General features: G+C 37.3%; 1 long non-coding RNA gene across 2 annotated transcripts; it reads right to left on the reverse strand.

Moving 5' to 3' along the window:
- Positions 1–5,747: 5,747 nt before the first annotated feature.
- LOC110721165 lies at positions 5,748–10,032 on the reverse strand. 2 transcript variants are annotated; one of them, XR_002511401.1, is made up of 3 exons: positions 9,766–10,032; positions 6,055–6,157; positions 5,748–5,958 (listed from the first exon to the last, which is right to left on the reverse strand). It is a non-coding gene; the product is annotated as an uncharacterized LOC110721165 (long non-coding RNA). The 2 variants fall into 2 exon arrangements; XR_002511400.1 differs by lacking the exon at positions 9,766–10,032 and adding an exon at positions 6,256–6,308.
- Positions 10,033–15,059: the final 5,027 nt, after the last annotated feature.

The following is a 15,059-nucleotide window of genomic DNA, read 5'->3' on the forward strand; positions in this document are numbered from 1 at the left end:
GAGATGGCTTCTTAAAAAGCCTTCAAAGGACATGAAGAAAAATCAGAGTAAAACCAATGTGAAGAATCGTCTAGGTGACAAGGTGATTCTTGTTAAGGAACGCCTGGGTGAAAAGATTGAATTCAAAACACCTGTGATGCCTAAGAATAAAGATTCTACAAAGGATAAAGGGAAAAGAAAAGTTGACGCTTTAGAGAAGAAAGTTTCGGTTGAAAAGAAACATGGAGTCCTAGCTAAGGGAGAAACCATTTACTTAAAGAAAAATTAGAAAAGAGCAAAGAAAGAGAAGAAAGATTGAAGCATTGCTTAACTTCCAATTTATTAGACTTAGTTTTAAATTTAAAGTTAATTTGTTTTATTAAACTTTCTTTTAAATTCCATTAATAATGTAATTTTTATTTTATTTTATTAATGAAATTTCAGCTTTTTAATTAAATCAACTTTTTTAAATTTAATTTATTAAAGCAATGAAAACAAATAATTTTATTTTTCAGAAATTTTTTCGAGTACGGAAGTCGAAAATTTTCCGAAAAAACACCAAAATTCGTCCAGGTAGTCCCGGAAGAGCGGCGCCGCCGTTTTGCGACTGTCGCCAGCCGTTGCACCCTTGCGCTGCCTTCTTTTTGTGACGTTGCTATTCCGTCGAATTTCTTTTATTTCTGGGATGTGAGGTTTGCGAAAATTAAAGTGGTCGCACCCTATAAAGGGTTGCCTACGTATCCTTTCCTAAGGAATCATGCCAAACATAGCTCTCTTGAGTGTCCTACTCAAGTAATTATGGGTAGTACTTTTTAAGTTGGTCAAGATTCGTTATGTTTGAGAACCCATAGCCATCCATGTCAGTTAGTTTTGCTGCACCTCCTGATAGGATTGTTTGACAATATATGGTCCAGACCATTAGGCCAAAATTTGCCTCTTGGATCCAAAACATTTTTCCTTAATGCTTTTAACACCAAGTCTCCTACTTTGATGTTTCTCGTCTTGAGCTTTTTATTAAAATGTCTAGCCATACGGGTTTGATAACATTGGGTATGATGTAGAGCTTCTAGTCGCTTTTCTTCATGTAGAATTAGCTCTTCATACCTTGCTCTAGTCCATTCGACTTCATCAAGTTTACTTTCTAATGCAATGCGTAGAGATGGTATCTCTAGCTCTACAGGTTGTACGACATCCATTCCATAAAGTAAGGAGAATGGCGTATTTCCTGTTGATGTGCGAATTGACATGCGATAACCCCAAAGTGTTAAATGAAGTTTGTCAGGAAAATTCTTGTAATTTTCTATCATTTTCTCAATGATTGTCTTTATATTTTTATTAGCTGCCTCAACTGCTCCATTTTCTTGATGTCTATAAGGGGAAGAATGATGGTGTTGAATGCCATATTTTTGTAGCAATTCTTCACATTCAGCTTGAAAGTAAGTTGCTTTGTCACTTAGCATCTCATGTGGGACTCCGTATCAACTAATGATATTTCTTTCGATAAAGAGTGCTATATGTTTTGCAGTGAGTTTAGCATATGATTGTGCTTCAATCCACTTTGTAAAGTAATCAATTGCTACTAGGATGTATTCGTGACCTCCTATCCCAGGAGGGGTAATTTTATCAATGATATCAATTCCCCATGTAGAGAATGACCATGGTAAAGTGTAGGTATAAAGTAGAGATGGAGGAACATGTTGTAAATTAGCATAAACTTGCCATTTAGGGCATCTTTTTACATATTGATGACAATCCCTATTCATGGTATCCAATAGTACCCTTCTCGCATTATCTTTTGGACTAGCATTTTGCCGTTAACATAAGTTCCACAAATGCCTTTATGGACTATCCTCATAGCTCTTTGGGCATCCTTTTTCCCTACACATAAGAGAGCTCGACCCTTAGGCACCCTTTTATGTAACTCGTTGTCTATGAGTACGTATTGGGAAGCGAAGAGTCTTAATGCTCGTTTTGCTCTTTTGTCAGCATGAGGAGGATATTATCCTTTGGTGACATAATTAAGTATATTCGTATACCACAATTCTTCTTCTTCTTCTTCTTCTTCTTCATCTTGGATCACTTCATCGTCTTCTATGGCTTGAATATAAGCCGGCTTGTGCCTTTTCTCTATGGTTAGAGGCATTTGCTCGATTTCTGTAGGAATCCTAACCATTAAGGCTAGTCTTTCCAAAGCATCAGCAATTTGGTTTTCCTCTCTAGGTAGATAAGTGTATTCTACCTTTTCCAACTGATTGGTGAGAGTTTCTAGATAAGCTTGGTAAGGGGCTAGACTTTCACTCCTTACTTTCCATCTTTTAGAAATCTGGTTGATGATTAATGAAGAGTCTCCGAATATTCGTAATTTCTTACCAAAGCTGTTTCAAGGCCTACCACGCATGCTTCGTATTCAGCAGCGTTATTGGTAACGTCGAAATCTAGCTTTATGGAGATTGGAACGTGCTCTCTTTAAGTGATACTAATAATACTCCAACTCCACATCCCTTTTGATTTGAGGCTCCATCGAAGTATAAAGTCCAAGTATCATCTTCTGTGACCATCAAGTCTTCGTCTGGAAATTCATTGTCATGTATCGGCATCGAATCTTCTATTGGAAAATCCGCTAGGAAATCAGAGACCACATATCCTTTGATTGCCTTTAGAGGCATGAATCCCATTGAGTGTAGACTTCTCGCATAGATACTTAAGTGGACCCATTTGAGAAACTACAAAGACTGTATGCACGAGCATGTAATGTCTTATCTTGGTTGTGGCCCACACCATGCGAGGCACAATTTCTCAAGCGGTGTATAGCGTACTTCATATTCGAGCATCTTTTTGCTTAGATAGTAGATTGCATTTTCTGTACCTTATACTTCTTACGCAAGCATAGCCCCCATTGTCTCCTTGGTGACTGTTAGGTACAGCCTAAGAGGGATCCCTAGAAGTGATGGTGCTAATACGGGAGGATTTGAAAGATAGACTTTGATCTTTTGAAAGGCTTTTACACTCTTCATCCCATATTACTTGCACATTCTTTTTGAGTTTCTTTTATATTGGTTTGCATATCGTTGTTAGCTTCGATATGAACCTACTTACATACTGCAACCGGCCAATAAACCTTTGAATTTGTTTCTCGGTTTTAGGCGGTGGCATTAACATGATTGCCTTGATCTTAGTTGGGTCCATCTCTATTCCTCTAGAGCTTATAACATATCCCAAGATCTTGCCTAAGGTGACTCCAAAAGCACACTTGGATGGATTCAACCTCATGTTGTATTTTCGTAGCCTTTCGAAGAATTTTCTCAAGGCTATTTGGTGTCCTCGGCGATCTTTTGACTTCACAATCATGTCGTCCACATATACCTTAACCTCTTTGTGCATCATGCCATGGAATAAGGCAGTCGCTGCTCGTTGGTAAGTAGCACCCGTGTTTTTCAACCCGAATGGCATTCCCTGTAACAGTAAGTACCCCATAGTGTTATGAATGTTGTTTTCTCCATGTCTTCTTCTACCATGAGAATTTGATTGTATCCAGCGTATCCATCCATAAACGAGAGAAGTGCATGATTTAATGTATTATCTACCAAAATATCGATCTGTGGTAAAGGGAAGTCGTCCTTTGGGCTTGCCTTATTTAAGTCTCGATAGTCGACACACATTCTTACCCTTCCATCCTTATTTGGAACTGGGACCACGTTAGCTACCCATTGGGGTATTTCGTTACCCTGATAAAACCTGCAGTTATTTGTTTTTGAACTTCTTCTTTTATTTTAAGAGCTACGTCGGGTTTCATTCGAAGCAACTTCTGTTTTACAAGTTTCATTCCTGGAATTAGTGGTATAGTGTGTTGAGCTATTTCTCTATTAATGCGTGGAATATCTTCATATAACCAAGTAAATACATCAATAAATTCTTTGAGTAGATTAATTAAATCGGTTCTTTCTTGTTCATTAAGTGTTAATCCAATTTTAACTTCTCTTTTAATGGTTGAATCATTTGAGATATCAACCGTCTTAATTTCCTCAATTATCAGTGTTTTCTTCTCAAGTTTTTCCATTGATTTAATAATTTCTTTGACATTTTCATTGTTAGTTAAGCAATGCTCGTCATCTTGGGTTAATGAAAAACACGAGGAGTAAGCAGAAGTAGACATATTATTGAATTCTGAAATCATTACATCGAAAAGGGAGATGTCCTCAGGGATATGATTAATAACTATCCTAAGAGTAGAAATAGAATAAATAGTGGGTGCTACGGCTAAAGACTTGGAAAATTCTACAGGAAAATACTTTTACTCTGACTCAGACTCAGACAACTCTTTGAACATTGTTCTTTTCCCTGTTGCTATGGAGATTTTCCTTGCACTTTGAGTAGTCACCTTAACCGTCTTACACCATCCTTGTACTAATCCTTCCGTTGGTGTGATGAGCTTTGAAAGGTCAAAGTTCTCGCTCTGTAGGACCGTTTGGATGAGTGAGGAGTTATCCTCCATATATTTCGGCTCGTCTTTTTCTCGCCTAAATAGTAATCCTATGACGTTAAAGTCAAAGCATGGGGGTGCTTTTTCCATGTGAATAGGAGTTGGGATCTCATCTAGAAAGTGGCAATCCAAAAAGATTTCGAACCCCGGTTGCCTTATGCCATTTACAACAAAGGGTTCGGGAAATTCATAGCATGGATAGTCTTCTCCTTCTCTTATGAACTCCCCATTGAGAGTAAGAGGACACTGGTCCATTGGGATTGCCTTCTTTTGGGTGCGAGCGTTCCTGCGCGCCTTAGACCTTTCTTGGGGTCGCTTAATATCATCCCGAGTCGGTTCAAAACCAAGTCCGAAAGTATCCAACATAGGGAGGCCAGGTAATTCTAGTTGTGTTGCTATTTCCTTTTTCTTTCCTAGAGTCATTCCAGGAAAGTGCCCTTGTCTTTTAAGAATAGCATTTACTGTCATATTGGAGTAGGGGTCGGGACAGAGAGGGTTCCTTTCATCCTCCTCGATTAAGGAGACCTCTTCATCAAAGCCCAAAAAGTCTTCATCATCTTCATCGTGCTCCACGTTAATGATCGGATTTTCAACAGCTTTAATCCTCATAGGTGAAGCGTCAATTGTGATGAGGATTCCTCCAACTACGGGTTTTACCTGTTGGTGAAGAGATGAAGGGACGGCCTTGAGGTCATGAAGCCAAGGGCGTCCCAACAATAAATTGAATGAAGCTTTAATATCTACCACTTGGAAGGTAGTGGCATGTTCTATTGCTCCTACCGTGACATGTATAGTAATTTTACTAAGAGCTTGGCGACGAGTATTGTCATAAGCTCTTATTCCTTGTGTTGACGGGGTTAAATCTTCATCCACTATTCCTAACATCCTTGAATTTTTGAGTGGACAGACATTAATTGGCGATCCATTGTCTACAAGAGTCATTAGGGGTGTACACCGGTCCAAAACCGGACCGGACCTGGATCGGACCTGTTTGGACCGGGGACCTGAATTGGGTAATTATGAGGACCGGGGACCGGACCTGAATTAACAGGTCCGGTTCCGGGCCAGACCTGAAAAATCAGGTCCGGTCCGGGTTTGGACCTGAATGGACCTGTTTTGTGTCTTTTTCGTTTTTTTTTTTTAATACAAAACCTGTTGGACCTGCATATGGACCTGCATATGGACCTGTTTTGTGATTTTTAGACCTGTTGCATAATTTAATAATTACATACAAACCAAAATTATCAATTACAAAACTACATAAAGTCTATAAAGTCCCGATTCTCAAACACCAAAAATACAAATGAGTCCACCGAAAATACAAATAAGTCCACGAAAACTCATAAAATTACATAAATTCTCTTAAGTCTCAACTCTCAAGTACTAGGAATACATAAATTCTCCAACGAGTTGTTTTCCCTTTGATCGCGTGATTCACACTAATGAGTCCACGAAAACAACTTCATCGTCTACATCGTTAGATTCACCACGTTGCACCTCTAAATAAAATACAATATAGAATATATTAATGATTGATAACAATGAAATAATAAATTTGGTGTAACAAAATTTCAAATACATAAAATTATTACTACCTTTCTCTATTTCCTCTAACTCTTTCAAATTTTCTTCCACATCAACAATTGCCACTTCCTTAGCTCTAAGCCAATCTTGTGTGCAAAGTAACGCTTGAACCATCTTCAATACAAAAATATTACACAAATATGTATAAACAAAGTCATATTAAGATATAAACAAACTTGATTTTATAAAATAAAAAGATAACGATGCATTACCTTAGGAGTTAAAGAACTCCGAAATGGATCTAGAGTACGACCTCCCGTACTAAAAGAAGATTCCGATGCAACGGTCGACAATGGGATGGCTAGTATGTCACGTGCCATGCGATTAAGAATCACATAACGCTGACCATTCTTACCCCACCATGTCAATGCATCTTGTTCTTCCTCCTCCGACCCTAATTGATCATTTAAGTACCTATCCAACTCACTTATCGCATACCCACTTGTCCCCTTCAATCATTTTGCTCTTTCTTTTAGTTTCCTCACATAATCGGAACCCACTCCTTTACTATTACCAATATCCATTGACATATTATCTCCACAATCTGGAATATTAGAAGTAGCATAAATTTTTCTATATTCCTCAAATAAAGAGTAAGCGAACTCCTTCACATCATTAGCAAGTTTTGTACCCTTTTCCGGTCCATGCATATCCGTTAGTGTCAATTCAACAATGACCATCTTAGAGTGAGGGTCGAGAAGAAGAGCAACATAAATGAACTTGTTCATCTTATCCACATCCCCCCAATACTTATCAAACTTTTTTTTCATTGCAATGGCCATGGCTTGAAAATTCAAGTCCTCACTTTGTTCCCAATTATTCAACATATCATACATAGAAGCAATTTCTCATAAACCTTTATTAGCTGTCACATAATGGGAATCAGAAATTCGTTTAGTTAACAGATAAAACCCCCCTAGAAACAAAACCAACCTCTCCACTTTTTCCCAATCTTCGGGTTCGGGAGGCCTTTCATTGTCATTCAAATCCTCTCCATCAGGAAGAGATAACCCACTAAAAACACGTCGAAACTTCAAAGTCGTTTCCAACATTATGTATGTGGAGTTCCAACGAGTGGGGACATCAAAGGATAAAGAAGATTTTGAATCTATGTTTGCTTTTTGCACAAGATCTTTGAATCTAAGTATTCTTGCAGGTGAATTCTTAACATATTTCACAGCATTTCTAACTCTATCAATGCACACACCATGTTCTCTAATACCATCCCACACAATTAAATTAATGATATGAGCAATGCATCTAACATGAAGATTTTTTCCATCATTTATACATCCTGTTCTTCTAACCATTCTACTCAAGTGTGCACAAGCAACATCATTTGAAGAAGCATTATCAACAGTGATAGTAAAAAGTTTATCATCAATACGCCAATACTCTAAACATGCCTCAACTGCTTTTCCAATAGCCTCTCCTTTATGACTAGAAATTGGACAAAAATTTATGATCTTTTTATTCAATTTCCAGTCATTATCAATGAAATGAGCTGTAAGACACATATAATTAATTCTTTGTATTGAAGACCAAGTATCAGTGGTCACAGAAATTCTTTGACATGTCTTAAACATTTCTCTCAATTTCTCTTTTTCACTATAATACAACTTTAAACAATCACGAGCAATGGTAACACGAGATGGAATGTAAAATTGTGGACATGCAACTTGCACAAAGTGCCTAAAACCGGGTTTTTCCACATGCTTAAATGGTAACTCATCAACAATAATCATGTGAATCAATGCCTCTCTAACATCATTCAAGTTAATAATCCTACTCCCACACTTTAATTCACTACTCTCATGTTCTTGATCAAAATACAATTTAGTTTGCTTTTCTTTGCCCTTTTCTTTTTCTATATTAATAGGATTACCGAGACATGATTCTGCATGGTTTTTAACATTTTTTGAACCATTAAGATTACCATCAGCAGCAAAAGTTTTAGGACAGAACTTACATTCAGCTCGTAGTTTTCCATTCTCGACGTACTCTAAGTAATATTTCCAATACTCAGCTTTCCTCTTACTTTTTCTGTTCCATATATATTCCCGCCCCGCTTTTAGCTTCTTATCAGGAGGCAAAGTAGATTGCAATTCTTCCATATCCTTTTCAGAAAGTGGCTGTGACGTTTGTTCAGAAAAAGAAGCAGACCGTTTGGATTGAGAGCTCTCCATCTACAATATAATTATATACAATATAAGTAATTTTAAAGTAACAATTATATACACATACCATTTTATACAAAAATTTAAGAGCAACTTACATTGTAAGAATAAGAATCCGTGGTTCCTTGACTTCCTTCACTCCCTGCAAGAATAAAAACAAAAATAAGAACCCCTGAACTACACACAGGTTAGCCAACTTATTTAATCTTAATAATCTGAGTCCATACTTTTAGCAGCCTAGCAGGAATAAACACAAATTTTAAAGTATAAGTTAGCTTAAAAAGTGTCCATATATACACATTAGAAATATCAATACACATTAGAAATACTTTCAACTTTCTGAAATTTATGTTAAGAAAAAAATGAGAGAACATTATAAACCTTTAACTTCCATTTAAAAGGTTTCAAAAAAAAAAAAAAAAAAAAAAAAACGACAGTGAAGAGGGTTTAAGTATTTCATACAAGTTTTTCAAATGTAATTAGAGTTTCTTGTCCAATTCTCCTTGAATTCATACCTTATAAATTAGTTTAAATTATTTGAACTAATAATGTTTATTATGATCTATTGCAACAGGTTAAGGAGAATCCATCAGGAAATTTCAAGGAGATGTATAGACATATTTGTAAAGGTGCATGGACTTTCTCAACACTAGATCACGGTTGGCAAGTCTCTGATTGTACTGCAGAGGGGCTCAAGGTAATTGAATACACATTTTCTATCATAAACAATACCCATCTAGCCATTTCTTAACCCCCGAGTTTTCATCTTTAGATGAGAACACCTAACAACGTAGCAAAATTAAAACAGCCCCATCCCTAACCCTTACCCTACCCAGATCCACCATTGCCCACACAACATAACACAACCAGCTTCATTGGCAGCCCCACCCCTAGCCGCCTTCCCTGACACTCCAACCATGGAATCCACCCCACAAATTCCATTCTCGCCGGAATAACCTCACTCAACCACTCCAAAACCCCCTCCAATCCAAAACACCACCCAGCCACCCCGAAAACCCATCTCCACTCTCGGTGACCCTACCAGCCACCACGAAAACCCCATCTCCACTCCCGACAACCCCATCAACATTCACAATTTTCCATCCAGCCATCCCAAAAACCCCAGCTCACCACCCCAACCCACCTCACCCCACCCCACTGCCACCCCTTAACCCTTAACCCCCACACACCAGAACCGTACCACCGTAACCCCACCATAACCCCACCCCAACCCACCCTACCACACAAATTTTCGCACTAAATTAATCTTAATAATCATAATAAACACAAAATTTCGAACTAAATTTCGCACTTGAACCCTAAACCCTAAACTTCTTAATTCTTATGAACCCTAAACTCAAAAAAACCAAAAAAAAAAAAAACAGAAATTCGAAAGAGATGAACTAAAAATAAGAAATTCAACATGCAAACATCAAACAATCATTAAAAGCAATTGAAAATTTGAAACAAGAATAAACATATAAATTCTCACACTTAATTTATTATTTCGAATTAAAAATACAAAAATTATAAGCAAATACTTACCAGATATTATCGGTGTGCATTGCCTGAGAGAATGAGGGAGGTGTCGGCAGTGGGCGGTGGCCGGAGCGAGTTGGGACAGCCGGACAGCCGCGTTGAGAAGTTGAGATTGAGGGAGGCGGAGAGAATCAGTTTGGGCTTAGGGAGTTAGGGTTAGAACTTAAAAATATGAAAGAGATTGAGGGAGGCTGAGAGAATCAGATATTTTCTTGTTTTTTTTCTTTTTTTTTTTTTTTTTTTTTTTTTAATTACAATTTTCCCGGGTTTCAGGTCCGGACCTGAAAACCCCGGGTTTGGACCGGGTCCGGACCGGGACCGGGAATTTGGATTTTTAAGAACCGGGACCGGACCTGAATCAACAGGTCCGGGTCAGGTTCGGTCCGGTTCAGGTCGGTTCAGGTCCAGTTTCAGGTCCGGGCCAATTTTTGTACACCCCTAAGAGTCATTGGGACATTCATTCTCTTGCAAGATACTGTGAGGTTTAGTGCCTTATAATGCTTGTCACCTTCTGGAGGTAAATCTTTATCTGAAAAAGTGATCAAGTTGATAGGACTAGGGAGATCACTCGTAAGGAAGTTAGCTAACTCCTTATGAGTGGTATCGGAATCTATCCCTATCTTATCCAAGGCATTCATTACTGCCAACCTATGTTCTCGAGATGTAGCTAGAAGTTTCCATACGTTCATCTCGACCTTGGTCTTTTTGAATTGCTTGACAATATTATTGTCTTCTATAATAGGTATGGGAACTTGCTGCACGGTTGGATTAGGTTGTGTAGAGACGGGAGGTTGTGTTCTCCCGGATTTTGTGAGGACGTCTACGGGTGAATCGTTTTCATCCCAAAAATCACTTATTGAATACGACACTGAAAGTGGAGGTTTTTCCATGTCTTTTAGGTAGACGTCTTCTTCATCGTTGTCCTAAACCCCATTGATGCTTATGTCTTCTTCTTGTGGGATTTGAACTAGCTTATTATCATCAATCATTTTCTAAATTAAATATTTGAATTTAAAACAGTTTTCAATGGTATGTCCTCCTGATAGATGGTATGGACAGTAGATTCTATCTATCCTCTTTAGAGATTTAAATGGTCTCGATTTGAGAGGTTTGACCTTACCATTCTCGGAGAGCATTTTGAACATTTTAGCATAGGTAATCCCAATTGGAGTATAAAGTTTATTACTCTTCTTGGGTGTGTCAATTACTTGGAGATGGAATGTTTTCTTTTTCATGGGTGGAACTTTATCGTACTTTTTCTAAAGTTCCTCTCCTTGTTTCTTTGCAAATTTAACAGCCTCACGTAGTAAGTCTATTCCTTCCCACATAGACCATATAAGCATTCGCACATCTTCCTCGGTTGCTGGTTCTGGAAAGTCATCCATGGCATCGAAAAAAATTTCCTCCTCTTCTTCGATAGCATGAATTTCTTCAATAGGTTTGATGAGAGATGAGGGATAAACATCGTTTTCCTCATCAAAGATGGCCTAGGAATCATAGAGAGGTGCATTATTGATGCTTGGCTTCATACTGGCAGGGGGCAATGGTAGTTTATTGTTATCAATCAAATCTTAGATAGATTCCTTAAGCTTCCAACAATTCTCAGTGAGATGGCCCATACCTTGGTGATATTTGCAATGCGCATTGGGGTTCCAATTAGCTGTCCTCTTTTCAACTGGTGGGTCCCCAAATGGTCCAATAGGAGTTATAAGACCTTTTGCATTTAGTCGATCGAATGCGGTGTCATAACTCATACCAATAGGATTAAAGTTTCTCCTAAATGGTTTCTTTTGTCCTTGGTTGTTCATAGCAAGGAATTCACTCAAATTAAAGGTGCTAACGTTATTTGAGTGGTGGTTTTGGAAGAAGAAGGATTATCGTTCTTCTTTCCTTTCCAGCCACTGTTGGAGTTATTATTAGCAGCTTTTTGTTTAGCAAGGTCGTCTTCAATGTTAATCCCAATATCATAGACGGCCTTGAAGGTGTGTAGATTGTTTTGATATTTCAGATGCTTGGAGTACTTTTCTTGGAGATTCTTGATGAACAACCTCACAGATTCTTTTTCACTTGGTACTTCAATCATCCTAGTAGAGGTTTCTCTCCATTTATTGAAGAAAGAAGTAAAACCTTCATTGTCTTTCTGTTTAAGTATCTCAAGTTCCCTATGATTAGTTTCAACTTGAATATTACACTTATACCTATCAATGAAAGCTTTTACTATTGATTCCCAAGTAGAGGTTTTCTCTTTGTCAAGAGAGAAGAAGCATTGTTGGCAAACGGTTTCTATAGATAAGGAAAATAGAGAAGGAAATACTTTTTTATCGATACCCTTAATACTCATTATTGTTTCAAAAGATCTTAGATGAAAATACGGGTTATAATTTGCCTTTAATTTTGGGATGTCTTTGGCATTGGACTTTTGCGGAAGAAGCTCCTTGTCCACTGAGACCCCTTGTGAACTAATGCCTTGAAACTTGTAATCACTAGATAGCTTGTTGAAGCTTTCTTGCATAAGGTCCATTTGTTGTTGCTTCACATGGTCATTAATTTGGAGGGTTAATGTCTTTAACAGTTCAGTAACACCAGCCATTTGCTTCTTGAGCTCGTTAACTTCTTCTTGACTCGCCATTATTTTCTTGGTTTTTTTTTTCGAGCGATTGGTTTGTCAAAAAGTTGTACTTGAACGAAAAGGTTGTCTCTGATCAAACGCCCTTCCTTTCTTGACCATGTGCTGTAAATTAAACTATTTTTATTTTAATGACTTGACTCAAATTGAGTTTGACTTTATGGGTTTATAAAGAAAGAGAAAAAGCACAAATAGGGTGTATATTTTTGGGAATCCGACTTACCCCCCTAAAAATTGACGGAAAACACGCGCATACAAGACTCTCTTAGACATGGTCAAAGTGTATATACATTTCAGTGTGTGCTTTATATGTGGGTGCGAGTGACATGCTTTGACTCTTGTGTAAGACCATGGCACTACAGCTCAAATCGTGGCACCATTACTGGAGCATTAATCTGGGACTGCTTTTAGTATTTTAACTCTACGGGACATGCCTAAAGTCATACTAAGTCAATTCCGATTAAATAATTTGACTTAAAATACTCTAATTAATTAATTAATTAGGCAAAGCCCTTTTAGTCATTAATAACATTAATTAGGCTTAAACACAAGTCAACAAACGGTTAGGAAAAACACATAAAGTATGCACAACAAATAATGCACAATTAGGTAAGTAGGCACAATATGATGCAATGAGTTTCAACCTAACCATGGTTCTAGTACTCTAAAGTTCGGGATATGGGTTAGACAAAGAGGGTCCATGGTTAATTGTCGGATGCACCACGCGAAAGCCTTATGTAGGGAATATTTTAAGCATCACCCCAAACTTCAATCCCACTGTGATCATACACTTAAGCATGGTGGCATCCAAAGGGAAAGAAGATAGAGCAAAAGAGTCGCCAACAAGATTTAGGAACTTGTAAACCGTTCACGAGGTGAAAGTTACACCCCTTAAAATCCAGAGATCGTCAACTCCAATAGGTCTGGAACCATGACTGGTACGTAGTTCGGGGATGAAGGTACAAATCCAACCTAAAAGATATTGAACCTGCCCTAATAATAGTCCTCTAATTTATTCTGATCGTATTCATCTGCGCTTTCTGACTAACACGCAATCAAAAGGATTACCCTAAACTTGTTTAATCTATGTTGGTTGAATATTAATGCACAAACAAATCTATTATTGGCGATCGCTTGAATTATAATCAAATTAAACCTAAACAAGATTATTAATTATCTTATTAAGCATGATTACAAGTGCCAATTCCCTTTAAACATACATAAAAGGTGTGATCCAGCAATAACAATAAATATAAAGCAACATAATAATCAATCATAAATAATAAAAATCATAACAATAATCATGGTAATAATCATAACATTCATAATCAATAATCATCTCATCATGTTAAAGCATAATATTTGCAAGATCCTAGGCATGATACTAACAAGATTAATAACAAACCCTAGCATGTCACTAAGCAATAAAAATCAAATATTTAGCCCTAACATGAATATTAGGAAAAGAATAGGAAGCATCGCAGGAATCACAATTGTCATATTTGATATTAGAAATTATAGTTGTTACCCTAAACATGATACTAGGAAAATCAAAACATTCTAACATAACACTAGGAATCAAAATAACAATCTTGACATGATTTCTAAATCATAATATCAATTAAATCACTTACTTGGATCTTTTTAATAACAAAATACACTCGTTAGTAACTTCAAGGAAAATAATAAAAATTAAAGCAATTAAATAATAGAAAGAGAGATTTGAGACCAAACCCTCAGAAATTAAAACCTTTCACGTCTAGGGCAAGGCAACTTCGAACTTGGCTAGGTGTTTCTAGATCTTGTGAATAAGGAATTTTGTATGCAAAAGGCAAGTTTAGAAGAGAGAGAGAGAGAGAGAGAGAGAGAGAGAGAGAGAGAGAGAGAGAGAGAGATAGAGAGTAATCAAGAGATTCTTGATAAGAGTTGGTGATGGAAAGAGTTAGAGAGAGTGGATGATTGAAAACGGAGGTTTTAGGAGGCTATGTATAGAGAAAATCAGCCGGATATGATAAAAAATAAATTAGAGTTTCGAAAAGAATAAAACACAACCGCGGCGCCAAACACGCGCGTGTCTCCAGAAGCTGGTCCTGTCGCGAGATGCTGGAAATAAATTTCCACGCGTTTTCTTCTTCTGATAAAATTTATCCGTACGAGAGGGTAAAATCGTATTTTCCTTAAAAACACTTCTTTTATTCTGATTAAAACTCTTAAAAGTCTACTAAAGTCAATTTATCAATGCTAATTAAATTAGGAATGAAAAGAACCTTCTAGAAGAATCTAGAAGACTATAATCAATTCTAATTGCATTAGGAATGATAAATCAATATTAGGCCCTCCTCTAGATCATTGGGCCGCATATAAATATCAAACCGGGCCTAGTTTAGTAGTTTGGCCATAACTTCCTCATTATTCATCGGAGTTGGGATTATAATATATCGTTTGAAAGCTCTTTTCGAACCTGACCCAACTACACTATTATTGGACCCGTGCCATGGTCCAAACAAAACTGGATTGGCTGTTTTCTTAAAATAGGTTTCAAAAATAGAGAGAAAGAAAAGAAATAAAAACTAACCGCAACACTACACTTTCCACACTTTCACTTCATTCGATTATGATTCGACGTGAATTCATCACTGGGTTTTGTTTTGGGGAGACACAAATTGGTGTCTAC

Source organism: Chenopodium quinoa, unplaced genomic scaffold, assembly GCF_001683475.1.
Source record: "Chenopodium quinoa cultivar QQ74 unplaced genomic scaffold, ASM168347v1, whole genome shotgun sequence".
Lineage (NCBI taxonomy): Eukaryota > Viridiplantae > Streptophyta > Magnoliopsida > Caryophyllales > Amaranthaceae > Chenopodium > Chenopodium quinoa.